Below are 26,566 nucleotides of genomic sequence, written 5' to 3'. Positions count from 1 at the left end.
AAGTCTCTAAATGTTCTTCTAAGAAAAAAAAATTTTTTTGAAGACATTTGAAAAAGGTTCACTAGTCTTGTTGGATTCCAAAGAGCTCTCAGAAAACAACAAATTTGATGAACTAAGTGTAACTTCTTGGAAACATATGGCATACATTTTGTTTCAAATCTCAGGATTTTTATAAATCAAGGGAAGAACATGGAGCGCTAAGGCAGCCCATTTTGAGACATTTGAAACGGCTGGGTGTTGTCTGACGAGCCCTGAGAACACCAACCTTCACCAGTCCCTCCGGGCCAGAGGTGGTTCCCCGTGTGCTAGCTGGACACCACCTCATGGACAGCTTCCAGAAGGCTCTCTCCCCCTGCCACCACTTCCTCTGACACATACTTGCAAATGGAAATCTTAGTGACAACAGAGATTTGGGGCACCTTGGCACCATCAAGTGCTCTCTCTCTCTCTCTCTCTCTGAAAGATTTTATTTATTTATTCATGAGAGACACAGGCAGAGGGAGAAGCAGGCTCTGTGCAGGGAGCCCAATGTGGGACTCGATCCTGGGACTCCAGGATCACTCCAGGGCCGAAGGCAGATGCTCAACCGCTGAGCCACCCAGGCGTCCCCATCAAGTGCTCTCTTATATTGGGGCTTTTGGTTTAGTAACGGCTACTGTGAGGAAGCCAGTATGCTGTTCTTTGGGGACATTCTAGTTGCTCTTCCAGGATTCCTTCCAAATGCCTCCCTCTCCCCAGGCTGCACATTCTAAACCACCTGCCCCATCCAACCCCTTGGGTCATTCAATTTAAACCGAGTTGCTAAAGGCTCCCAGTGGGTATAACCATGCCCACCCTGTCTGGAGCACTAGCTGTGGGCCAGACACGGTGCTAAGTGTTCTCATCACTTGCATGTCATTTTTTTTATTATGCAAAATAATAGAATAATTGTATAACATGCACTCAGACAGGTAATGAATCCTTAGTACTGAGATGAGAGTAGGGACGGAAATAAATTTAGGTAATTTTGACATAAAATACCAGATTCACATTTGATCTTCAGCATATAAAGCAGAAGGAATTCCGCACACCGTCTTTGCTATAACAACGTTGGGAAGGAGGAGTTAAGATGCTGGATCATGGGACCCTGAGCTTGTCTCATTCCTGGAACATGATAGGTAGTCATCGAATCATTCTGAACACGCACAAAATCACTCAGATATCACAGAACAAAAACTGCAAGTACACACGTAGAAAATCGACCTCCTTTTGGGATGTAGGAGATGTGGATGTTGTCATGGGGAGATATAGCTGTGGTGATGAGGGCAAGAGGGAGGCTACTTCCAGAAGCTTTTGCAAAGTATTATGAGTAGCAGACAGGAAAATCTGAACTTTTAGATGTTTGCTTCCATGGGCATGTGCCTGGGTTAAAGATGCTCAGGTGGTAAATAGGGAGAAATCCCAGGATAACTAATGTCATCACTTGCATTTCAGTTAGCCGTCAAGGCAGCCCCTGAGTGGCACAGACTGTTACCCCCCGGCCCCCTCCTCCCCCCGTTAACAGGTGCTCCTACTGAAGCCCAGAGAGGGTCAGCAAAGTCCCATGCCAACGGGAGAGAGAAATACAGTGAATCCAAGAGCATCTGAGGATCATCTTGACTTGCAGAGGGTCTGTGATGGATGGTGCAAGGATTCCTCCTTCCGTGGCGGGGGCGGGGGAGGGGAGACAACAGCAACTACCTGGAGTGAGCAGGTGCCGAGTCGGGAGAGCCAGGGAGGGTTAAGGGTTACCCCAGCTGCCGGTCCCACGTGTGTTGGGGATCTCAGACACTTGGCTCTCGCAAATCCGGCTGCATTCGGTCTATACAGCCCTGGGAGGCTTCTCTGTCTTGGCAATCTGATGATCTCCTCCTGGCTTGGGGATGGGATTTAGCCCACTGGCTGAGAAAGTTCTAGAATAACCTTTTTATTGAGACTTCTCTGCTTTTTTGGGCATTGCCTCACAATGCTCGAGATCAACATGCTGTAAATCATAATTTTTAGGCAAGGTCAGATGCTGCCCGGGCAGCTCTACAGACCAGGGCTGCATGTGTTTTGTAAAAGAAATGGCTAGATGGGGAAAGCAGGGTGGGGGTGGGTAGGAGCAGACATTGCCATTGCTCATATTTCCTGCTCTGCTGGCCCAGGCTCAAAGAAACTCTCTTAAATAAAGTTTTCCTACAAGAATGCTTTTAGGAAGTATTTTATGGACTAAAAAACAAACGAAAACAAAAATCCATTTCCCCTGGGATCTCCTCAGCTATCCTAAAATCTGCTAATAGCCACCATGTACTCTCTGGGGCCTTGAAATCCTCGTGCCAGGGAATTAGACCTCGTGGTGGTGTTACTGTGTTTCAACAACGATTTCTCAACTCCTCTTGCATCTTATTCCCCAGCAGGTCAAACACAGTAGGGTAAGTAAACCTTCACAGAGAAAGGTAATCACAACTGCTAACTCCTAAGGGAGCTACACTGAAGCTTAATGTTGGTCACGTATTGTGGTTTTTCCCAGAACTAGGCTTATCTCCTGCTTGTCCACTGACCAGTTTTTATGGCTGGTGGATGCGAGGCTAGGGATAAATTTGTTTTTTGTTTCTCTGAGCCTCCCCTTGGCTTCCCAGCCCCCACTGCAAGTGAGATCTTGATCAAGGGCCTCCTTATTGACCCCAGTTGGGGCTGGAACAACCAAAGAGAGTCCACAGCCTGCTTTTAGTGATGGTTATGGGGGCAAATTGCTCCAGATATTTGGACTCCAATTAGGAAAAAGTCAGCCCCATACCTCAGTTCAAGGACACTTATCTTGCTTCAGTCCCCACTAGCTCACTGGACGTGATTATGGTTTAAAAACGCAAGATTCAGGACTGAAGAGCAGGTCTGTATGAAGTCAGCAGGCCCCATACCTTGTCCATGACAAGCTACCTTGCTTCTGAATCCTCAAAGACCCTCCCCCCAACTTTGTTCCTCCCATTATCTTATTCAAACAAATCTTCCCACAATACTATGGCCCACTGTGGTATGATCTCCACAAAATCCTCCTTCCCCATTTTGCTCTGCATCAATGCTGATCCTGTCTAGGCTCTCTTTTCCAAAAGCTTCCCTTCATCACCCTCTTCCATTAAGCCAAGTCTTTTCTACATAGACCAAGAGTTTAAAAAGGGAAATTTATGCCTCATAGCTTGCTTTTCTAAGAAATAAGAGCTATTCTCCTTGGATAGAAAATTAGGGTCACAGTCCCATGGTGGGTGCTGATTCTACTATCCATAGTGGAAAGGGCAAACCATAGGAGGGGAGGCAGTGTGGCTCCTGAGAGTTAAAAATCACAGATCTGAGCTCCTAACATACCATTCCCCACTGTCTACCCACTAGTAGACCCACTGTGTACCCACCATCTGCATATTCTGGCCTACCCAAGCCCTGAACCAATCCTGAATGGCATGGGTCTCGGCTCTACCATTCTGTGGGACTTGCTCCCCAAACCTAAGTGAATGCAGTCCCCATCCTGACCTGACTCATCTGCCACTATTGCTCCAATATTCTAATCATATTTTTGACCCAGAAATGGATCCTTAGAGTCCCTTGACTCTAGAAAGGGACCTAGCATGCTAGACAGTGGCTCTGAGGACCTACCTAGCTATAGCAAGCTCAACTTCTGATGGATAAGTAGGGCCCAAGTCAACATTTGGATTTTTTTATAGATCATCACACATAAGGCATGCACAAACTGTAGGTATTCTGTTTAATGAATTATTGCAAAGTGAATATGCTTGTGTTATGACCAACACAAAGAACACTAACAGCACCCCCAAAGTCGCTCTGGTGTCTCCTCCCAATCTCTACCCCCCCAATAGAAACCGTTCTTCTGACTTCTAACACCACAGATGACTTTTGCAAACTTTTGTACTTTATAGAAATGGAATCATACAACATGCATTTTGTGAGTGTGGCTGACTTCCTTAATTCCACGCTGCTGTATGACTCATCTTTTTACATATAGTTTTACAAAATTCATTTTCACTTCATCTCATTTATCTCCATTCATTTCATATTGAATGAAAGGCCATAATTTATTCATTCTACTCTTGATGGGCATTTGAGTCATTTCCAGGTTTTGGCAAACTATGGGTTTTGTTAAGACTAACAAAGGCTCAGATGGCAGGACAAATACTGGGTGATCCTTCTTATACATGGAATCTAAAAAAATGTCTATCGCCTACCTATGTCTATAAAGCTAAACTTATAGATACAGAGAATAGATTGGTAGTAGCCAGAGGTGGAGGGATTGAGGGGGTGGGGAAATGGGCAAACTGTGTTTTTTTTTTTGTTGTTTGTTTGTTTCAACAAAGTAAGAGACATAAGAAATAAAAAAATTAAAATTTGATGAAGCTCCTGGTTTTAAGTTTTAAGTTTTTTTTTTTAAAGGATACTTTTTTTATTTTTTATTTATTTATGATAGTCAGAGAGAGAGAGAGAGAGAGAGGCAGAGACACAGGCAGAGGGAGAAGCAGGCTCCATGCACCGGGAGCCCGATGTGGGATTCGATCCCGGGACTCCAGGATCGCGCCCCGGGCCAAAGGCAGGCGCCAAACTATTGCGCCACCCAGGGATCCCCTAGTTTTAAGTTTTTTTTTTTACCAAAAAAAGAATGAAATAGAAAAAGCCAGGGACGGCTGGGTGGCTCAGTGGTTGAGCGTCTGCCTTTGGCTCAGGTTGTGATCCTGGGGTCCTGGGATCGAGTCCCACGTGGCTCCCTGCATGGAGCCTGCTCCTCCCTCTGCCTGTGTCTCTGCCTCTCTCTGTGTCTCTCATGAATAAACAAAATCTTAAAAAAAAGAAATAGAAAAAGCCTATAATTTTGCAGCATATAAATTTGATGAAACAATAAAAAGAGTAATAAATAAGAACCAATTACTTGATGAGTTTTGTTGCATAAAATGTGTTTCAGGTAAGTTATTCTGAATGGAGATAAAGACCTATTATAATTATTTATTGGACTTAAATATTTCCATTTTACAATAAGAAAAAAAAATTAGAACAGAAAATAGCATCCATTTGTTGTATTTTTCTGAGCTTACCAGATACCTAGTGAAGAGTATTTTCAGTTAAAAATGGTAAGAGTATTTGCACAATTAAAAATGTTGAATAGAATCAGTTGGAGGTTTCAACACTTCTGGGGGCACCTGGTGGCTCAGTGGTTGAGCATCTGCCTCCAGCTCAGGTCATGATCCCGGGGTCCTGGGATCGAGCCCCACATCAGGTTCCTTGCCTATGTCTCTGCCTCCCTGTATCTCTCATGAATAAATAAATAAAGTCTTATAAAAATTTAAACACTTCTGAAGGTATTTAACATATGAAGAAACTTTGAATTAAGAGTACAGGACATTAAAAAACAAAAACAAGACTCAGATGATAGGGAGGCTCTGAACTCCTCAAATTCTCTTGCACCCCTCTCCGCCTTGGGTTTCCTACCATCAGTGGTTAGGAGTGCCCCATCTCCTGACTGTGAATGCAAGTCAAATTTCAAATGTCTCTCTTGTCCTAAAAATGTAAAAAGTCTTATTTCTTGCGAACAAATTTTATGTGTATTAATCCATTGTTTTAAGTATTAGGAACTGTATTTGTATCCTTTGGGGTCTTCCTGGTTGGGGCCCTTTGGCCACTGGGGCTCTTTACCTGCTGTGCCACTCTGGTTAGATAGCCTGAGGCTAAAATAACAGCGAGGGAACTCCACAGGTACCTTGATTTCCAGAAGCCTGGCTTGCCCTCCCAATTTAGAATGCCAACATTTAGTCTGGCAAACGGGAGCCATAATCTGCTCAGGGTGGGGAGAGCAGCCAAAGGTTGAGATTAAGGCTCAAGATTAAGACCATGATAACAACTCTGCCCAAAGTCAGTGGCCAGTGATTGCCTGGAGAATGAGTAAGTGAATCAGTGAAGCCATAAAGGTGAAAACGCCCCCAAAGAATCAAGGATATAGGATGAAACTGCATACAAGGGAGCTGGTCCTAGGTTAGTGTTATCCAACAATAAACGAGGAGCCCGCTTAGTTTTCTGTCTTTGAGAAGGGAGGCAACAGGCTTTAAGGAGAACATGGTGGCCGCTCTTTGCTCTTGGATGCAGACACACAAAGCTGGGGATGTGGTGCTCCGGGAACCCTGGGAGTGGGAGATGAAGGCCCCAGCTCTCCCCGATGACCTGTTTCTGTGTCCGGAGCCTGGACAACATATTTACACATTTGCTTGTGAACCTTCACTGCGGGACCCTTGCTCAGGTGACCATCCATTATTATTATTATTTTTTTTATCATGCAACTATCAAGTTTACATCTTACTGCTTCTCAATTTTCCATCTTATTCCCTAGTGTGAGATGTCCTTTGGTGGGAAACGTCTGGCACTTTCCACAAGGGAACTTTATTTATTTATTTATTTATTTATTTATTTATTTATTTACTCATTCATTCACTTATTCAATTTGCCAACATACAATGGAACACCCGATGCTCATCACATCATGTGCCCCCCTTTAATGCCTGTCATCCAGTTATCCCATCCCCACAACCACCACCCCTTCAGTAACCCTCAGTTTGTTTCCCAGAGTTAAGAGTCTCTCATGGTTTGTCTTCTTCTCTAATTTTTCCCCACTCAGTTTCCACTCCTTCCCTTATGGTCCCTTGCACTATTTCTTACATTCCACACATGAATGAAACCATATAATTGTCTTTATCCAATTGACTTATTTCACTCAGTGTAACACCCTCCAGTTCCATCCCCATCAGTGTAAATAATAGATATTCATCCTTTTTGATGGCTGAGTAATACTCCATTGTATATACAGACCACATCTTTACCCATTCATTTGTCGAAGGGCATCGTGGCTCCTTCCACAGTTTGGCTCTTTATAGATCTTGGATACTAGCCCTTTATCTGATATGTCATTTGCAAATATCTCCCCCCATTCTGTAGGTTGCCTTACAGTTTTGTTGACTGTTTTCTTTGCTCTGCAAAAGCTTTTTATCTTGATGAAGTCCCAATAGTTCATTTTTGCTTTTGTTTGCCTTGCCTCTTGAGACATGTCTTGCAAGAAGTTGTTGTGGCTGAGGTAGAAAAGGTTGCTGCCTGTGTTCTCTTTTGATGGATTCTTGTCCCACATGTAGGTCTTCCATCCACTTTGAGTTTATCCTTGTGTATGGTGTAAGAGAATGGTCTAGTTTCATTCTTCTGCATATGCTGTCCAATCTTCCCAACACCATTTATTGAAGCGAATGTCTTTTTTCCATTGGGTATTCTTTCCTGCTTCATCAAAGACGAGTTGACTATAGAGCGGAGGGTCCATTTTTTGGTTTTCTATTCTGTTCCATTGATCTGTGTGTCTGTTTTTGTGATAGTACCATGCTCTTTTGATGATCACAGCTTTGAAACAGAGCTTGAAGTCAGGCATTGTGATGTCCCCAGCTTTGGTTTTCTTTCTCAACATTCCTCTGGCTATGCAGGGTCTTTTCTGGTTCCATACAAATCTTAGTATTATTTGTTCCAACTCTGTGAAAAATGTCCATGGCATTTTCATAAGGATGGCACTGAATGTGTAGATTGCTCTGGGTAGCACAGACATTTTCACAAAACTTATTCTTCCAATCCAGAGCACGGAATGTATTTCCATCTCTTTGTGTCTTCCTCAATTTCTTTCATAAGTGTTCTGTAGTTTTTAAAGTACAGATCCTTTACCTCTTTGGTTAGGTTTATTCCTAGGTATTGTATAGGTTTTGGTGCAATTGTAAATGGGATCAATTCCTTAATTTCTCTTTCTTCAGTCTCACTGTTAGTGTATAGAAATGCCACTGATTTCTGTGCATTGATTTTGTGTCCTGCCACATTGTTGAACTGCAGTATGTGTTCTAGCAGTTTTGGGGTGGGGTCTTTTGGGTTTTCCACATACAGTATCACGTCATCTGCAGAGTGAGAGTTTGACCTCTGCCCATTTGAATGCCTTTTATTTCTTTTTTGTTGTCAGATTGCTAAGGCTAGGACTTCTAGTACTATGTTGAACAACAGTGGTGAGAATGGGCATCCCTGTCATGTTCCTGATCTTAAGGGAAAAGTTCTCAAGTATTCCCCACTGAGAATGATATATTCAGTCGCTTTTCATAGATGGTTTTTTTTTTAAAGATTTTATTTATTTATTCGTGAGAGACACACAGAGAGAGGCAGAGACACAGGCAGAGGGAGAAGCAGACTCCATGCAGGGAGCCTGACGTGGGACTTGATCCCAGGTCTCCAGGATCACACCTTGGGCTGAAGTCAGCACTAAATTGCTGATACACCTGGGCTGCCCTGTAGATGGCTTTTATGATACTGAGGTATGTTCCCTCTATCCATTAACTTTGAAAAGTTTTAATTAAGAGAGGATGCTATATTTTGCCAAATGCCTTTTCTGCATTAACTGAGAGGATCATATGTTTCTTTCCTTTTATTAATGTCATCTATCACATTGACTGATTTGCAAATGTTGAACTACTCTTGCATCTCAGGAGTAAATCCTACTTGGTCGTGGTGAATAATCTCTTTAATGTACTGTTGGATCCTATCGGCTAGTATCTTGGTGAGTATTTTGACATCCATGTTCATCAGGGATATTGGTCTGTAATTCTCCTTTTGGATGGGATCTTTGTCTGGTTTTGGGATCAAGGTAACGCTGGCCTCATAGAACAAGTATGGAAGTTTTCCTTCCATTTCTATCTTTTGATAGAATAGGTATTATTCAGCTTCAGTAGAACAGGTATTATTTCTTCTTTAAATGTTTGGTGGAATTCCCCTGGGAAGCCATCTGGCCCTGGACTCCTGTTTCTTGGAAGGTTTTTGGTGGCTGCTTCAATTTCCTTGCTGGTTACTGGTCTGTTCAGGTTTTCAATTTCTTCCTGTTTCAGTTTTGGTAGTTTATAAGTTTCCAAGAATGCATTTCTTCCAGATTGCCTAATTTGTTGGCATCTAGTTGAGCATAATATGTTCTTATAATTGTTTCTATTTCTTCAGAGTTGGTTGTGATCTCCTCTCTTTCATTCATGATTTTACTAATTTGAGTCTTTTCTTTTTAATAAGTGTGGGTAGGGGTTTACCTATTTTATTAATTCTTTTATTTTTTTTAAATTTATTTATTCATGAGAGACAGAGAGAGAGAGAGAGGCAGAGACACAGGCAGAGGGAGAAGCAGCCCCATGCAGGGAGCCTGACGTGGGACTCGATCCCGGGTCTCCAGGATCACACCCTGGGCTGAAGTCAGCACTAAACTGCTGAGCCACCCAGGCTGCCCATAAGCTCCTAGTTTAAATGGTCTGTTCTACTATTCTACTTTCTATTTCATTGATTTCTGCTCTAATCTTTACATTTTTCTTCTCCTGCTTGGTTTAGACTTTATTTGCTGTTCTTTCTCCAACGCCTTTGGGTATAAGTTAGCTTGTGTATTTGAGATTATTCTAATTTTTTGAGAAAGACTTGTATTGAAATATATTTCCTTTTTTAGGACAGCCTTTGTTGTATTCCAAAGGTTTTGAAAAGTTGTGCTTTCATTTTTGTTTCATAGTTTGCATAAATCTTTTTAATTCTTCTCTAATTTCCAGGTTGAGCCATTTATTCTTTAGGAAGATGCTCTTTAACCTCCAAGTACTTGAGTTTCTTCCAAATTTCCTCTTGTGATGGAGTTCAGGTTTCAAAGCACTGTGGCCTGAAAATATGCAGGGTATAACCCCAATCTTTTGGTGTCAGTTGAGACTTGATTTATGACCCAGTATGTGGTCTATCTGAAGAAAATTCCATGTACAGTGGAGAAGAATGTATATTCTGTTACATTAGAACAGGATGCTCTCTATATATCTGTGAAGTCCATCTGGTCCAGTGTGTCATTCAAAGCCCATGGGATCCCTGGATGGCTCAGTGGTTTAGCGCCTGCCTTTGGCCCAGGGTGTGATCCTGGAGACCTGGTATCAAGTCCCACATCAGGCTCCACGCATGGATCCTGCTTCTCCCTCTGCCTGTGTCTTTGCCTCTCTCTGTGGGTCTCTTATGAATAAATAAATAAAATCTTTAAAAACAAAAAAACAAAGCCCTTGTTTCTTTGTTGATCTTCTGCTTCTATGATCTTTCCATTGCTGTGAGTGGGGTGTTGAATTCTCCTACAGTTAATGTATTATTATCTGCATGTTTCTTTACTTTGGTTATTAACTGGTTGATATAACTGGCTACTCTCAAATTAGAAGCATATATATTTATAATTGTTAGATGTTCTTGTTGGATAGGCGCTTTAAATATGCTATTGTGTTCCTCTTCATCTCTTATTACAGTCTTTGGTTTAAAATCTAATTCTTCTGATATGAGGATCACTACTCCCACTTTATTTTGAGGTCCATTTGTATAGTAAATGGTTCTCCATCACCTCATTTTCAGTCTGAAGGTGTCTTTAGGTCTAAAACGAGTCTCTTATAGATAGCATATGGATGGGTCTTGCTTCTTTTTTATCCAATCTGATACCCTGTGTCTTTTGACTGGAGCATTTAATCCATTCACGTTTGTAGTAACTATTGAAAATGTGAATTTAGTGCCACTGTATTATCTGTACTAGCTCTGTTTCTGCAGATTGTCTCTGTCTCTTTGGGCTCCTTCTTTGCTTACAGTATGCCCCTTAATATTTCTTGCAGGAGTGGCTTGGTGGTCACATATTCTTTCAGTTTCTGTTTGTCCTAGAACTCTTTACCTCTCCTTCCATTCTTAATGACAGCTTTGCTTGATCAAGTATTCTTGGCTGCATGTTCTTCTCATTTAGTACCCCGAATATATCATGCCAGCACTTTCTAGCCTGCCAGGTCTCTGTGGAGAGGTCTGCTGTCATTCTAATATTTCTCCCTCTTTGTTAGGAATGTCTTGTCTCGGGCTGCTTTCAGGATTTTCTCTTTTTCTCTGGAATTTGCAAGCTTCACTATTATATGTCAGTGTGTTGATCTATTTTTACTGATTTTGGGAGGGGTCCTCTCTACTTCTTGGATATGAATGCCTGTTTCCTTCCTCAGATTAGGGAAGTTCTTAGCTATGATTTGCTTAAATATACCTTCTGGCTCTCTCTCTCCTTGCGCCCTCAGGAATTCCAATAAGGATGTTATTTTTTTTTTCAAACCATCATTATTTCTTGGAGCCTTTCCTTATGAGCTCTTTGTTGTCTTTTTGTCTCTTTTTCTCACTTCCTTTCTTACCATCAACTTGTCTTCTATGTCACTTATTCTTTCTTCTGCCTCATTTACTCTAGTTGTTAGAACATCTAGTTTAGACTGCACCTCAGAGTATTTCTGATTTTGGCCTGATTACATCTCATTTCTGCAGTAAGAGATTCTAGAGTCTTTCATGCTTTTTTCAAGCCCAACTAGTAACTCTAATGATTGTTATCCTGAACTCCACCTATGACATTTTACTTAAGTCCATATCCATTAGATCTGTTGCAGAGAGTATTATCTCTGGTTCTTTCTTTTGTTGTGAATTCCTTCTTTATAGTCATTTTGTTCCATGAAGAATGGCTGTATGAATGAGCAGGGTCAAAAATGTCAACCATGACCCAAGCAAAATACACACTTATGAAAAATGGTCACTTTTCTATTTGTAGAGTTCCAGCCATTCTTTCCTTATGTCTCAGGTTGAATTCATAGGTGTTCAGGATGGTTTGATAGTTATCTAGCAAAATTAAGGGGACCAGATGAAAAGAAGACCCTTACTCTTCCACAATCTTGCCTCTTCTTTCCAGGAACTACTTTTATACAAAATGACCATCCTATGAGAGTACAGCATTGTAGTCAGAACACCATGGCTGTGTGAAAGTTATGAGAAACAGTACAGAGACTGATATAAACTGTCCACCTCTGATAGCAGACACCCTCCCTCCCTCCTCTCCCATGACCCCCAGAGGTGCCACTGAGGGGGAACTTGGTGGAGCCCCAAGATGCAAAAGGTTGGCAGAGGCAGCATTTGTCCAAATTGGAGCTGACTCTGGATTGGTACCACATATGGGACTTCAATAGAAAGATCTCCTGGCTCCGGACCCAGATGGGGTAAACTTATATGCTGTCATGTATGCAGCTTTGCACTGGAGTCACTTTTAATAAAACAGAGTCTGAATCCATCTCTGTGGCTCGAGGCATTGTGCATGGGCCGACACAGCTTCCCAGCAGCATCTCCAACTTGGGGGAGACTGGTTTTCACATGACCTGCCTGGCTTGAAGGCCAGAATAACATGTGGGTGAGCTGCAGTCCTCCCTGGCAAGGGCACACTTTAGGCAGAGGGTGCAAAACAGATGTTGGCCTATTTTCAGAGTAACTAGTTTCTCATGAGATCATCAATCAACTAATAACATTTTTAAAAACACCATAAGTTGTAGATTATGTCTTACATAGCTGTTTCACAGAAATCTTTTTAATAAAAATTTTACTTATTTGAGAGAGAGAGAGAGAGAGAGAGAGAGAGAATCCTCAATCAGACTCTCTGCTGAGTGTGGAGCCCAATACGAGGCTTGATTCCAGGACCCTGAGATCATGACCTGTGCAGAAACCAAGAGTTGGAGGCTTAACTAACTGAGCCACCCAGACACCCCAGAAATGATTGGTTTTCAACCCAGAATTTGCATTAGGACAATGTAGGGAACTTCTTAAAAGTACCCATTCCTGTGACCTTGTCACTAGAGATTCTGATTAACTGGTTGAGGATTGGGCCTAGCCATACACAGGCATTTTTAAAAGGCCCTCTGGAACATTCCAGTGTGAAGTGAAAGTGGGAAAGCATTAACTGGCACAAGGTCATCTAACACATGCAACACCTCTGCTAAGAGGCTCCATTTGAAAGGAGAGGAAACTGAGGCTCAGAGGGGTAATGGGCTATGTCCACTATCACTCAGTGTAGAAGACAGAGCAAAAACGAGAATCCAGTCTGTAGACTCTGAGTTCTGCCTCAAATTAGTAACAACATCAAAGATCAAATGACAAACAAACCTTTTATCTAGATGGTTATAGTTTACAAAGCACTTTGCACTTTCTCATCATCATATTTTATTTTTACAATAATCCTGTGCAGGGACGCCTGGGTGGCTCAGCAGTTGAGCATCTGTCTTCAGCTCAAGGTGTCATGCCAGGGTCCTGGGATCGAGTTCTTCATTGGGTTCCTCACAGGGAGCCTGCTTCTCTCTCTGCCCATGTCTCTGCCTCTCTCTCTGTGTTTCTCATGAATAAAGAAATAAAATCTAAAAAAAAAAAAAAAAATCCTGTGCAGTGGGCAGGTGACTATCGTTACTACTCATTGCTACTGCTACTACATCATTGTTCCCATTTCAAATATGAGAAAACTGAAGCTCAAAGGGGTAAGTAGTTTAAACCAACAACCCTATCTTAAAAGCCTCCAGTGTGCTCAAAATGTGTGGTGATAAAACTGGCAAACCCTCATACAGGACACACTACATTCCTCTCCCTCATAACAAGCCTGAGGTGCTGAGGTGCAAGGACTGTTAATAATATATCCATTTTACAGATGAGGACACTGGGGGCCAGAGAGGCTCCATGAGTTGACCAAGGTCGCATAGCCTGTAAAATGGATATAGTTGGTCAGCAGTTAGGCTCTGAGATCTGTATTGTTAACCACGTGCCATGGCCACCAGAGGTCCCTGGGGCTGTGGGTTCCGAGCCCTTCAAGGGGGCCCATTACCTGATAAAGGTCTCCCTCCTTCCCCTACACACAGGTGGCTCTGGTGCTGGCTGCCATGGGGATGCAGGGATGGTCTGTCAATAGGAGTGGATGTTCCTGGATCACTGCTTCTAGAGTGTTCTAAGCAGCATTGCCCATACCAGATATAATGGGTCAAACAAAGGTTTTGGAGGGCAGGGCCTAGAAAATGACATTTTTTAAAATTAAAAAAAAAATTACTGAAATATAATTAGCATATAACATTATATAAGTTTAAGGTGTATATCATGCTGATTTGACACATTTCTGTATCACCGTATGCCCACCACACTGCCATCACGTCACGTTGATGGGAACAATTAAGACCTGGTCTCTTAGCAGCTTTGAAGTTTGTAGCACAGCACTGTCAGCTACAGTCACTACGCTCCGCATTAGATCTCTAGGACGTGTTTATCTACTGGTTGCAAGTTTGTACTAGAAGGGGCATTTTTAAATGTTTTGTTGCTTTAAAAAATATTTTCTCATTTGAGAAGAGTTGACACACAATGTTATATAAGTTTCAGGTGTACAGCGCAGTGATTCAGCATCTCCAGATGTTTCGCTCTGCCCAGCACAAGGGTAGCTACCGTCTGTCACTGTGGGATGCTATTATAATACCCATCACTATACTCCCTATGTTGTGCCTTTTACAGAAGGGGCACTTGCAACAAGCACTCGGGTGGTTCTTCTGCAAGCTGATGTTTGAAAGACCTAGCTCTAGCAGAAAGAGGTGGAGAAGGAAGATAGTGATGGTGAAGGGAGAATTGGCCGCTTCTCTACCCTCTCGGCCTAGAAAGGGCATTCTCCTGGGGAAAGACCTGGGCTGGGGAGGGCTCAGGGAATTTCCTGTGAGGAGGGCTCTGGAGCTGTGACTTCAAGGGGACTCTCTGCAGGGGTGCGTGGTGCGTGCACCCAGCTACCACAGAGGGCAACTGTTAAGTTTTCAGGAATGCTGTAAGCCAGGTGGCTCCAGGCTGGTAGCCTGAACTCAGCCATAGGGAGCCTACGTATTTGTACTACGGGAATTGGCAAATGGCACAATTCAGGTTTTTCTTATTTCTTCTTTTTTCCTTGGGGCAGGGGGCAATTGTTAAACATTTCCAGCACACCCCCACTGTGGATCCAGCCCTCTGGACTCAGTGCTCACACATGGAAAAGGAGGACATGGGAGTCAAACTTTGAGGCCAGCTTCATGCAAGTTCACACACACAGCACCCTCTGACCGGGAGATGCCCTGTGAGCCCAGACTCCTTCCCTTCCTCCATTTCCATTCACGGAGATGGGGCCCCTTCTTCCTCTTCTACTTCCTGCTCCTGTGCTGACTTCCCCTGGTCCTCCTGGGCCCCTGCTTGGGCCTTGCCCATTGCTGGCTCTGCATGTTAATGCTTCAAGGGGTTTTTGTTCAACTGCATCAGAGATGCGGGGGAAGGGGGAGGCAAACTGTTAATTAATCAGTTTTCTAAACCAAAATAAAAATAAAACAAACACAAAAGCCTAACCATAACTTAGAGAAATGAAGAAACAAACAACACCCTCAGCCCACCTCGGCTTTCCTAAGTGTGCCTCCTACATAGCCTGGGACTTCTGCAATAAGATGTTGTAATGTATGTCTACTCACATAGCCTAGAGAATGCCCTGACCTACCTGGCTACCTCTACCCACAGATTTCGACGGCTGGGGCCTTTGGAGCCCTACCTGTGGGTACTGGGAAAAATGTCCATCCAGTGGGAGAGCCCAAGGAGGCCTCGCATGGGTCTTGCCCTGTGCCCTGGTTCTGTAATTTGCCTTGTCAATTGTGAAGACTAATTCTTCTGTGACCAGGGCCAGCAGATTCTGGTCCTCACAGCTCAGCCTATTGCCTGCCCTCTTCCCTCTAGTGCAACCTCTCTCCTCCTCCCTCTCCACTTCCCTGCTCTTCGTGGGGGTTTGACTGGTTTGCAGGTCCTGGCTCCTTCTGGTCTGACCCTTCTCTTTCCTAGTGAGTCAGAGAGCAGGAAAACAGATATGCTCTTCTCCTTTCGCATATCAGCCAGGTTTAATCTCTGCACATCAGCAAAGGTTTCACACCTCACTTGCTCACTGTTCAGTAATTCTATTAGCTCTGTCTGTCATATCTGACTCCCTACCTTGTTGAGCAAGATATGCTCAGCCTTGTCTCAGACACACGTGTGTGCAGACATCCAAATAATAGCCCAAATCAACCCCTCTCCTCCCATCCCCAGAACAATGTAAACAACCACCACCACATGACCCCTGCATATTCCCAATCAGAAAGAATCCATTGGCATTTAAAGAGAAGATCACGGTTATGCCCCTTTCTCTCCAGCAGAAAATCCTTTGGTGGAATGGGGGTGGCCACAGCCAAGTGAGGGAAAAGAGGGCCGGGGCTTAGCCAACAAATCAGCATGAGTTACACCAGGGCAGAGGGTGGCTGGGTTGGGTATAAGTAATAAGTAATCTTTCTTTCTTCTTTCTTTCTTTCTTTCTTTCTTTCTTTCTTTCTTTCTTTCTTTCTTTCTTTCTTTCTTTCTTTCTTTCTTTCTTTCTTTCTTTCTTTCTTTCTTCTTTCTTTCTTTTCTTTTCTTTTCTTTCTTTCTTTCTTTCTTTCCTTCCTTCCTTCCTTCCTTCCTTCCTTCCTTCTTTCTTTCTTTCTTTTTTCTTTCCTTCCTTCCTTCCTTCCTTCCTTCCTTCCTTCCTTCCTTCCTTCTTTCTTTCTTTCTTTCTTTCTTTCTTTCTTTCTTTCTTTCTTCTTTCTTTCTTTCTTTCTTTCTTCTTTCTTTCTTTCTTCTTTCTTTCTTTCTTCTTTCTTTCTTTCTTTTTCTTCTTCTTCTTCTTCTTCTTCTTCTTCTTCTTCTTCTTCTTCTTCTTCTTCTTCTTTTTTTTTTAGGCTTACAGGGATAGCTGGATCTGCTTAAGCGTTCATTCATTCATCAAGTACTGATCTCCCTCACCTCTTCTGGGCCATCGCTCAAATGTCACGTACCAACAAAGCCAACATTGACCACCATCCTTAAATTGCAACCCATTTCCAGCACTGTTCCACATTCTTCATCTCCTGGTCTTACTTTACTGTTTTCCACAGCACTTACCATCATCGACCTATGACATTTTTTCCTTAGCTATGTGTTGATTGTGTGTTTGCCTCCACTAAAGTATAAACTCCAAGAAAGAAGATATTTATGCAGGGCAGTGCCTAGGACAGTCTATATCGTAACAATCTGAGAATGTCCAGTTTTATGTATATCTGAAAAACATACAGGTATCATGTACTTGTATGCACAGTAATACTTCAATGAGTACTGAAGACAGTAATACTTATCTTACTGAAATGATGTCTGTCCCTTTCAGACATTTTTATTATGTCTCCTCTAAAAGCATACCTTATCAGCCACCAGTTTGGGGTGCTGGACTCACTTCATTTCTTTTCCCTTCACAGTATTTAAGAATAGGGATTTTGGAGCCAGATTATCTGGGTTGGAATCCTGTTTCTGCTACTTACTACATGTGTGATCATAGGCAACTTACTTAACTTCTCTGTGCCTTAGTTTTCTCATCTGTAAAATGGGGATAATACTAGGACCAACTTCACAGAGCTGTGATGAAGATCAGATAAGTTAGTACTGCCAATGAATTTTAAAAAGTTCCCAGCCTATAATGAAGACTACGTAAATGTTTGCTAAATCCCTCTATTTCCCCATGGCTGATTGCCTCTCCCTGGGGATGGTCTCTAACCCAAGAACTTTCCACCACAGAAAGAGGTAGGTAGAGTGGCTTCTTCTCTGTGAGAAGTGTTGCATTTATAACTTCAGTGGAGATGGTGGGGTTCTCCGCAGACTGGGTTATAATCCTTAAATATTTGCTCTCTCACAGTCACAGGACTACGTATCATCATCCTGTGGGAGGAAAACACATCTTATCTCAACAACTTTGGACCTGGCCATGTGAAAAGCTTTGGTCAATAGAATGTGAATGGTTGTGGTTGTTTTTGCCATGTCCAAACAGAAAACTGATATACAATTGCATGGTTTGGGTTAGGCCTTCTTGTTCTTGTTCTCCACATGCCCTCAGGATGCCCCAGATAGTGGTTGTTCCCATAGTCTGGATTCTAGAACAAGAAGACAGGTGGAGCCTAGATGAGCCCAGCAGAGTCCAGCCAATCCTAGCAGAGCCACTGCCAACCTGTAGCTGATCTGCCTTCCTTTTGTAAAATAAGCAAAAAGTAAATGTTGTAAGCCACTGGGATAGCACTGTTTGTTACCACTGCGAAAATGACTAATACAGGGCAGGAGAAAAAGAGGGGAACATATTTTGCAAGACTGTTCAAACAAGATTTTTTTTCAGAGGGGTCTTTGTGTATGTTATATGTGTCAATGTTCTGTTCACTCAAACACAATACAACTTTAGTTTTCCATAAAAATCACTATTATATTGATAAAAACTTTGTCTATTATGTATAGTTTGATTTCTAGAAACCTGGGCTTGAGAAGTAAGAAAAGAAGTTAAAATTAAAATAAAAAATAAATTATTGGTCTAGTGGCATTGCCCCCCTGGATCCCTGCTTATTTGTCTCAGGGGGAAATGCACATTAGGAGTTCCAGAATTTTGGATGTGAAGGAACAAAAAAACATGAAAGGATTCTGATTCCTTCTCTCACTTTTCTATAGGGAGCAACTAAGGCCTGGAAAGATGGGCAAGTGCCTGATGGGAGAGTCTTTAAAGCATCGAGAGTGGGCTGTGTGCACATCTGATAAAGTTAACATGTCTAAGAAGAAATCCTCAAGGATGTGTCAAAAGCATTTTTCCTCATTTTCTGCTTTCTCCTACCATCTCAGAATCCTGGGAGACCATTCACAGGAGTGGTAAAAACTTCTGTTGTCCATTAGAAATTTGGTTCTCCTTTTCCTTCTGGGCACATAAAGTTCACCTGATTGACTCCCTTGTAATCAGATGGGATCAGGTGACTGAGCTGTGGCATCTGAAAGTGAGCAAAAATGCTATACTTCTAATCTGGTTCTGGTATTTAAACTTCTCATACATTTTCATTTTCTTGTTCATTCATTCATTCTCTCTCTCTTCCTTTACTGGCCAGAAGAAGATTAAATTAGGGGCTTGATGGTCCTAAGAGTCAAGCATAGCCAGTAGATGCAGGAAGGATCCTGCATGACGTATCATGAACTATGACTTGAGTGACAGCCAAACCCTTGGTTCTCAAGCTTCCAAGATAGAGAGAGGCTAGGTATTATAATGGCTAGAATTACTCAGCCTGACTAATACAGGGAGAGTCAGTGCAGCTTAGTTTAGATGGTGACTACTATATTTAGCCAAGTAGGAGATCCACGAATGAGTGGAAAATCTCTGGCATGTGGCCTACTGCCATTGTTCCATCTTGAATACCATCATCAAACTCTCAGAGTAACCTGTCTTACTTCCTCTACATTTTCAGCCCCCACACACTGTCACATTTATGTATGTTCATGATGTTCAACAGCACTTATTGGATGACTGATTGACTGAACAGTTTATAAGGCCATATGTCATACATTATTTTGATTCACCGATCCACTGAAAAAGCACTTGACCTTGAGCTCTGAAACATGTCTTCCCATTAATCAATAGGTCCTTCCTACTACTGAAGGATATGAGACCTTATTGATTTTTCCAATAAAGCTGTTCATGTATATTAGTTTGAGCTCAAGGACAGATGGGTAACAAAGCTAAGATGTGGTTGTTGAATAAGTGAGCTCTGAATATTGATGCATTTCTTTATCCCAAAGTAAGACGATGCACTTAGAAAAATATGCTAAAACATGCCTAACAACTTCAAAAGCAAATGCTATCATCAATTGTAAAAGGATTTCTCCGTATATTTCTTAGTAAGTCTACCAGACCATCAGCACAGCAACAGACAGTAGGTCTAACTCTTCGTTGGTTGCTGGGCCTCCTGTACCAATGTGTTTGCTCACAGTGCAGTAACTGGCCTGTGCAAATGTCTGCACACTTGGCCACCATGACTGTGGCTGGGCAGGACCCAGTAAGTCATTGCTGGCTCATTGCCTTACAATAATAACATCACCTCTTTGCACAACATATAGTGTGTTTTCCAGACAACCCTGAGACCACCAAAGGAAAAAAAAAGATTAGGAAGTCAATATTCAAAAGCTTAGTCAATTTCTCCCTAGCTTTGTAAACACTCTCTTTGAAAGACTATCCATAATGATTTTCATCCTTGACCTGGCAGTCATCCTATTGTTGCATTCTCATGCTTTTCAACTCAGCTTTAGAGACTGAAATTATTTTTAATATTACCACAAGAACAATATGATTTCAAAGGGAGATTTGCTGCTTTGCTGATACTCAAAGTGCTGTTAATTGCCAGTTTATTTACAAGACAAAATATAAATGGCTCGGGATGCTTTCCATGGGTTCGCCTAAGCAGAGGGGCTGATACATGCCAGGATTTTCTGAAATTCGTTTCTGAATGTCCTTGATTGCCTAAAAGGCCCCATTATAATCCCAGCCTTTTCTCTAAAGCTCTGTGCATGTGTCAGATGCTTGGAGCCCAAGTGGGCACATTGAGTCAGTATGAGAGGAACAGCAGATAACGTTCACTTTAATATCCTACGCAGTCCGGAAGAGGGGTTTCCTGCTTAACAGAAGTCTTCTGAGCACACAGGAGCACTTACATGCCTACTGAATGGAAGATGAGTAAACCAGGTGCGGCAGCCTCCAACAGGCAGCCTCCGTTCTCACTCTCACCCATCTGGAGGCCACACGCAGCCCTACATCACTTCATGTAGTCACAAGAGCAAGGATTTTGTAGGTAGAAAGGTAGCACACTTCGCAACAGTCACTTGTCAAAATTCCTTATTAGGCATCTCCGTCTTCCTCTCCAAAGTTCCTCTCTCTGTCAGTGCTGCATCTTACCCCTTTCATCTTCCTTCCATACCTCCCTAAAGTCCTCTCTATACTCCCAAGCAATTCTACTCTCAATTTCTGCTGTCCTATCTCACCGACTAAAAATGCCAGGCTGGTTTTTAGAGAAATTATACCTGTCCAGTGGTTCCTCTAAGACCCATGAGGGTCTTTGCCTTCCCAGCATGTGGCTTATTAAAGTCTTCACCCCCAGAAACAGCTCCCTCTCCATATAGGAATATAGCTGCTAGTTCAATGCGATTTCTTCATACTGTTTCAGAAGCAATGAGGATTGTCGCATGGCCACCTAACCAAAAGCTCGCCCGCGGCCTTATGCTCAGTTTCATCTTTCCTTCCTCCAGGCAGGGACTTCCTTGGATCTCCTCAAAATGGGGGACGTACCCAGGCCATAATAATAAATCCTGATTTATCTTTCTCTCTCCCTCTATCTACCAAGGTTAGAAGCTCATTGATGTCACGAACTGTGTTAATTTTTTTCTTCTATATTCCTCATACTTAATGCAAAGCTCAATGCATAAAAGGTGCTCAACAAATGGTTTCGAATAAATGGAATTTATTGAGTGTAAGTTATAGTTAGAGGGAAGTTGAGAAGGATTTTATTCTTTAAAGTGCTGTTAATTATTGGGATGTGTGGTTGAGAGAGGTAATACCTCTTCCATCTTGGGTGGTTTAAAAATTGATAATAATAGCAACGTATGTTTTCATGGGAGTTTTGATTTTCAAAGTATTTTCATGTAAAATATTTTATTTTATTCTTTTCTCACCAATGTGAGATTTCAGGATTGTATCACTGATTTTGCAAACACTTCAGGCTGCTCAAGGGTAGAAGTGGGATTGGCACTTTGTCTTCTGAGTGTAAATTGGTACAGTCTCTTTGGTAATATATATTGAAAGCCTTATGAGTGTAGATACACTTCAAATTGAAAAACAGACATCTAGGAATTTGTTCCAAGTGAATAGAGATGAGCAAAAACAATACCATACCAAAAAAAAAAAAAAAATCCCCCCAGTACTATTTATAAAAAGAGAACATTGAAAGAAATCTAAATATCAACCAGTAGAGGATTTTTTAACTAGATCATGGTATAATCATACAATCAAATATTATCTATTCTTTAAAGGAATGTAATAAAAAATTTAATGATATAAAAACCTGTGTAAAGGAAAAAGACTGCGAATGAAAAGTAAATGTCTTTGACCTCAATTCCAGTATCTGTATCTCTCTATATTTTATGTGCACAGAAGAAAGGCTAGAAATATATATACACCAATATAATCAGCAATAGCTAGCTCTAGGAGGATGACTCTAAAATTAAAAAAAATGATTACTTGGTTATAAAAGAAAATGTTACTAAAATACTTAAATAAAAAATTATCACTTTAGTAGTCAAGGGGGAAAAGTCCCAATAAAAATTTTAACACCACAAAAAGAGTCTGCTAGTAAAAACATGCCCTTTCATGGTATAAATACACGGAAAAGGTCCCCATTTTGGGAATACAGAAACTGCTTATCTGTGTTGTGTCAAAATTTCCAGCAGCTGTTGACAGCCAACTTCCATGTTAACCAGTGTGTGCGGCTGAGCATACACCCTCCCCCTGGCTCCCCCTCACCCTCCCAGGCAGTAAAGGGTGATTGTAATAGTTCTTGATGTCCTACAGCCTGCTCCCTTGTTTTTAAGAATTTCCTCTACTTCTCTGAATTCCATTACTGCATCCACCTGAGAGTTCTTTAAAATACTCAGGGGTAACGAGCCATTATTTGCCATTAAGCTTCTGACAAGTGGGTGAAAGGCAATTTCATGGAAAAACTCTTGTCAGAGCCTCAGAGAAGGGTGGGGTCATCTTACGCAAGAGGAGTTTAAGAAGTTCAGTGGGGGTTCTCGCTCAGAAGCTGGCCACTTGCTTTACCCTAGCCCCTTAGCTTCTGTTCATCCTTGGTATAGAAAGCAGAAGTAGCTGGAAGTTCAAAGGGTGATGGGGAGGTGGGGTAGCCAATGGACTCAAGGGTAAAGGCCCATCTCGTTGCCTGTTGGCCGGAAATCAGAACATTTCTTTCACATCTTGAAACCACTACCAATCCCAAAGTCCCCCTCTCTTCCCTCACTTTGCTCCATCTTGTACAAGCACATCCTGTCTCTACCGATTTAATCACCTTTTCTCAGTCATGTACAATATGTTCTTTCAAACTTGCTTCTTCCTTCAAAACATGTGAGCTACTTATGCAAGATAATTACTTGTCTCTCTTACTGGCTTATATTCACTCTTTCCTCTTCTTTCTCCTTTATTCAGCTTCCCTCAGAAGAAGCCCTTTCTGTACAAAAAGCTACTTGTCCAATCAAAGACATAATGGCCAAGGTGCTTGAGTTAGGCTGAGTCTGGTGGTGGAACAATAAATGCTCCCAGTGCAGTTTCAGTAAGTGAGAATGGGGAGGAGGAAGGAAAACCAAGATTCAGCCCTTTTTAATGCATTTGTGGAAAAAGGCAAAGCTTCCGTAGCTTAGAGGCTGGAACATTCACCCATCCATATATCCATCCACCCAACCACTCATCAACCCATCTTTCCACAAATATCCATTGAGTGTCTATACTGCAGCAGGCATGGGCAGAGCCCTGAGAAGACAGGGTTGTGCTAACACAACTGCCTTAGTACTAACAGTCTGGTAGTGAAGAGAGAAGCCAGTAAAACACTCAATGTCAATGATACAAGTATTACGAGGGAGTTCTGTAGGTGCCACATGAGCCAATGGCGGGCAGACGTGAACTGGTGGAGAAGGAGGAGAAGAAAGCCCCTCTTTCCTGTCCCCAGCCCTGGGTATCACTGGGCATGGCAGATACTGCTGGTTGTGTTTTCCCCTTTGCTTCTGTTCACAGAGCTCGGTTTTGTCAGCTAGCAGCTGTCTAGTCCCAGAGGATGAGGAGGTATCATTGGTCTAAGAGAATCTTGTAATCTCATTTCCCATTTATCTTAGTTTAGGAGTGGTTTTCCTACTCAGTTCTGGCCACAGAGCCAGAGCAGAAGTCTTATGGGACCTACTGGAAAAGATTTTCCTCCCAAGTAAAAAGAGCAAGGAGGAAAAGCTTCCTGCAATGGTAAGATTCTGGGTTTGTGGGGGTATTGTGACACCTGGGATGGGTTTTCTCAGAAATTCTCAGTGAAGGTTACATGCTCACTTTAATCCACTTTTAACCGACATCTGGTCTTGGGGGTGGATTTCACCAAAGTCTGCATGGACAATTCAGCAGTAGTGATGATAGGGGTAAGTTTTCAGCTCTGTGGCTTAGAGGTAGAGCTAGGTGGACATTGAGAAGTATCTGGATGTTGCTGTAAAGGGAAGCAATAAAGTAATGTGTTGTTGGTAGAGGGTATTGCTTTATTGGGCACATTTGAAGTAATCATTTGATTTTGTCACTATCCTCACTGTTGCTGTATCTATTTCGTTATCTTTTTGAGTTTGCTTTCTAGTTCTCTGGACTATGGCTAATTTACTACAAGAGCTCACCAGAAGCAAAAGTCCAATAATTACTCTGCATGTCTGTTCATTTATGTACATACTATGTCAAAGAAAAATATAGAATATGATCTGCCATTTAGCCATGTATGGAAATGGCTCCCCTACAGTGAGAAATTCTTTCAAATCTGAGAATAAGTCATAAATATCTGGCCCAAACTACTGAAAGTCCAATAAATGGACTAATCTGATCCAGTTTCCTGGATCTTTTTCTAGCAAGCAAAAGCCACTGGCATGTTTCCCACTGCAGACTTAGAATTTTGGGAACCGGGAAAATAGGATTTGCCTGTGTCTTATGCACAGGAAAAGAGATTCATGAAGTCTGGTGCAGAGGCTGCCATGAACACCACTCCCTTTTGCCATTTTCTGAATATCAGCAGTTGTGTAAAGAGGTCTTCTAAGAAAAGTCACATCAGTGTCCTTGTTCTAGCCATGAGTCCACTTTGCCCTCTTGCTTGGGAGCTTGCAAGGGTCACTGGTAATGAAGAGTCCATGAGGCTGCTCAGGGCTCTGTTGTTGGCTTGGGGTTGGATATAAACTGGAGTCATTATCCGAGGCAAGGTCACACCCTTTGGGGCTGATACTTGTGGGGGTTTTAGACAGATACAAAATAACCCTCATCACCTGAGAGAGGTGACACCAGGCACAGACAGTGTGGGAGGGTAGTTTCCAGAACTGGTTCTGCCATTTACTAATTGATCAACTGCGGCACATCTCTTTCTCTGAGTATGAATTTCTTCTAATAGAAAGTGTTGAGAGGGTCATCTGGCCTGCTTTCCTCAGCCAATTATTGTGAGGATGAACTGAGCTGGATTAATATGTGAAGTGTCCCATATGATGGCAAATGCTATGTAGACGTGAACCGCCATGATCAGTAAGGGAGGACAATTGCTGCTTGGATGCACAGTGTCCCCCAGACTCTATAGAGGTCCAATTCCAGAAGGAGAAGTTACTCCTTTCCCTCTGTATGCCTTTTATTTTGAAGCCCCAGCTCTAAGTGGATTCTTGGATACTGATGGGATGCTTTATGCTACTGGGGTGGTGATTTCCCTCTGGCTAGGAGCCAAGTGACTTCTGTGTGTGAGTGATGTGCTGAGCCCTCTCAGCTCAGGATTTGGGATAGAGTCTTTTGCTTCAAAAGGAGCCCACAGAACTTAGGGGCCATACAATGGAGGGAATGGGGCCCAAAGCTGACCCCAGCCACTCCTTTATTTGCAGGTGTCAACAGAGAGAGCTTTGTGATGGAGTGGATACATGTTTGGTCAGGGTTGGGCCCTTGGCAAAGCATACAAAGTTTACCTTTGGTCCCCTTTCACTTTCCCTTTGGAGTTTTGTTCCTTCTACTCTTCTCTATCCCTCCCTACATCACTGGTGATTTTAGGCTTCCTCTCCAGAATCCCCTCTCCAGAATTCCCCTTCAGGCTAGAGGAGTGCTGCCTAATGGAACTTTCTATGAAGATGAAAATGTTCTCCATCTGCTCTGTCCAGTATGGTAGCCACCAGCCACATGTGAACATTTGAAATGTGGCCAGTGTGACTGAGGAACTGGATTTTAAAAGTTATTTATTTTCAGTGAATTTACATGTAAATTGCCACATGGGGCTAATGGTTAGTGTATTGGACAGTGCGAGTCTGGAGTTCGAGACCTCCATCATTTCCATCTCTCTGCAGCAATCAAATGAACTTGTCCTGTGTCCGAATTCCAAGTCCCTCATCTCAAAGAAGTACCAATAAGCTAATCTGATGAACAGATTCTTATCCGTAAATTAAGGTCTTACCCCTCTAGGTCAGTGCATAGATTTTGAGCTATGCCATACTTCAGTCAAAGCAGAGGCTCAGATAATAGGAATCTGAAGGACTCCAGCAGGCAAATATGGCGGGTGAAAACATTATAGGCATAGAGCTTTAGACCCACTTCAAAGCAAACTCTGTGGATGTCCCCCTCCCCCTACCCCCAGAAGCATGCTCTGGGCTGCTTCTAAGCTTCTCTTGGCTTCTTGCAATCTGGAAAAAGTTAAAGTCAGAGTTTTGCAGATGAGAGCTTGGGAAAAGCCTGGAGGTGGGAGAGTTGGAATGGGCAGGGCCCAGAGATGCCAAGCTCTTAGAAAAGAACCTGGCATGCCAGTCAGGGTGGTACTCTGTGCCACCCTCGGGAGGAGGTGCCAGGGAGAGATTGTTAGAGAAATCTCATTGAGACAAGACTGAAGGGTTAACAGTTATGTCAAAGAGACCAGACACCAGGTTAAAGGTCACAAAATGGACTGTGGCATTTTTGGTGGCGTCTTGGTCAGGAATTGTGATTCTAGGCTTAATTTTGATTTTCTCTTTTAGGGAGATTTTTCTCCCTTCTCCCCCCAATTCCTTTATGAAC

At 42.5% G+C, this 26,566-nt stretch overlaps 1 protein-coding gene across 9 annotated transcripts in view; it reads right to left on the bottom strand.

Moving 5' to 3' along the window:
* PRLR (prolactin receptor) overlaps positions 1 to 26,566 on the bottom strand; it is a 178,629-nt gene that overhangs the window by 28,982 nt on the left and 123,081 nt on the right. The window contains exon 2 of one of the 9 annotated variants that reach the window (XM_072824924.1): positions 13,736 to 13,915. The exons of the other annotated variants lie outside the window; for them this stretch is intronic. The gene's annotated coding sequence lies outside the window, so the exon portion shown is untranslated. The remainder of the gene's footprint in view (positions 1 to 13,735; positions 13,916 to 26,566) is intronic. 9 annotated transcript variants of the gene reach the window in all.

This window comes from Canis lupus, chromosome 4 (assembly GCF_048164855.1).
Source record: "Canis lupus baileyi chromosome 4, mCanLup2.hap1, whole genome shotgun sequence".
NCBI lineage: Eukaryota > Metazoa > Chordata > Mammalia > Carnivora > Canidae > Canis > Canis lupus.
This window is presented reverse-complemented; position numbering and strand designations above follow the sequence as displayed.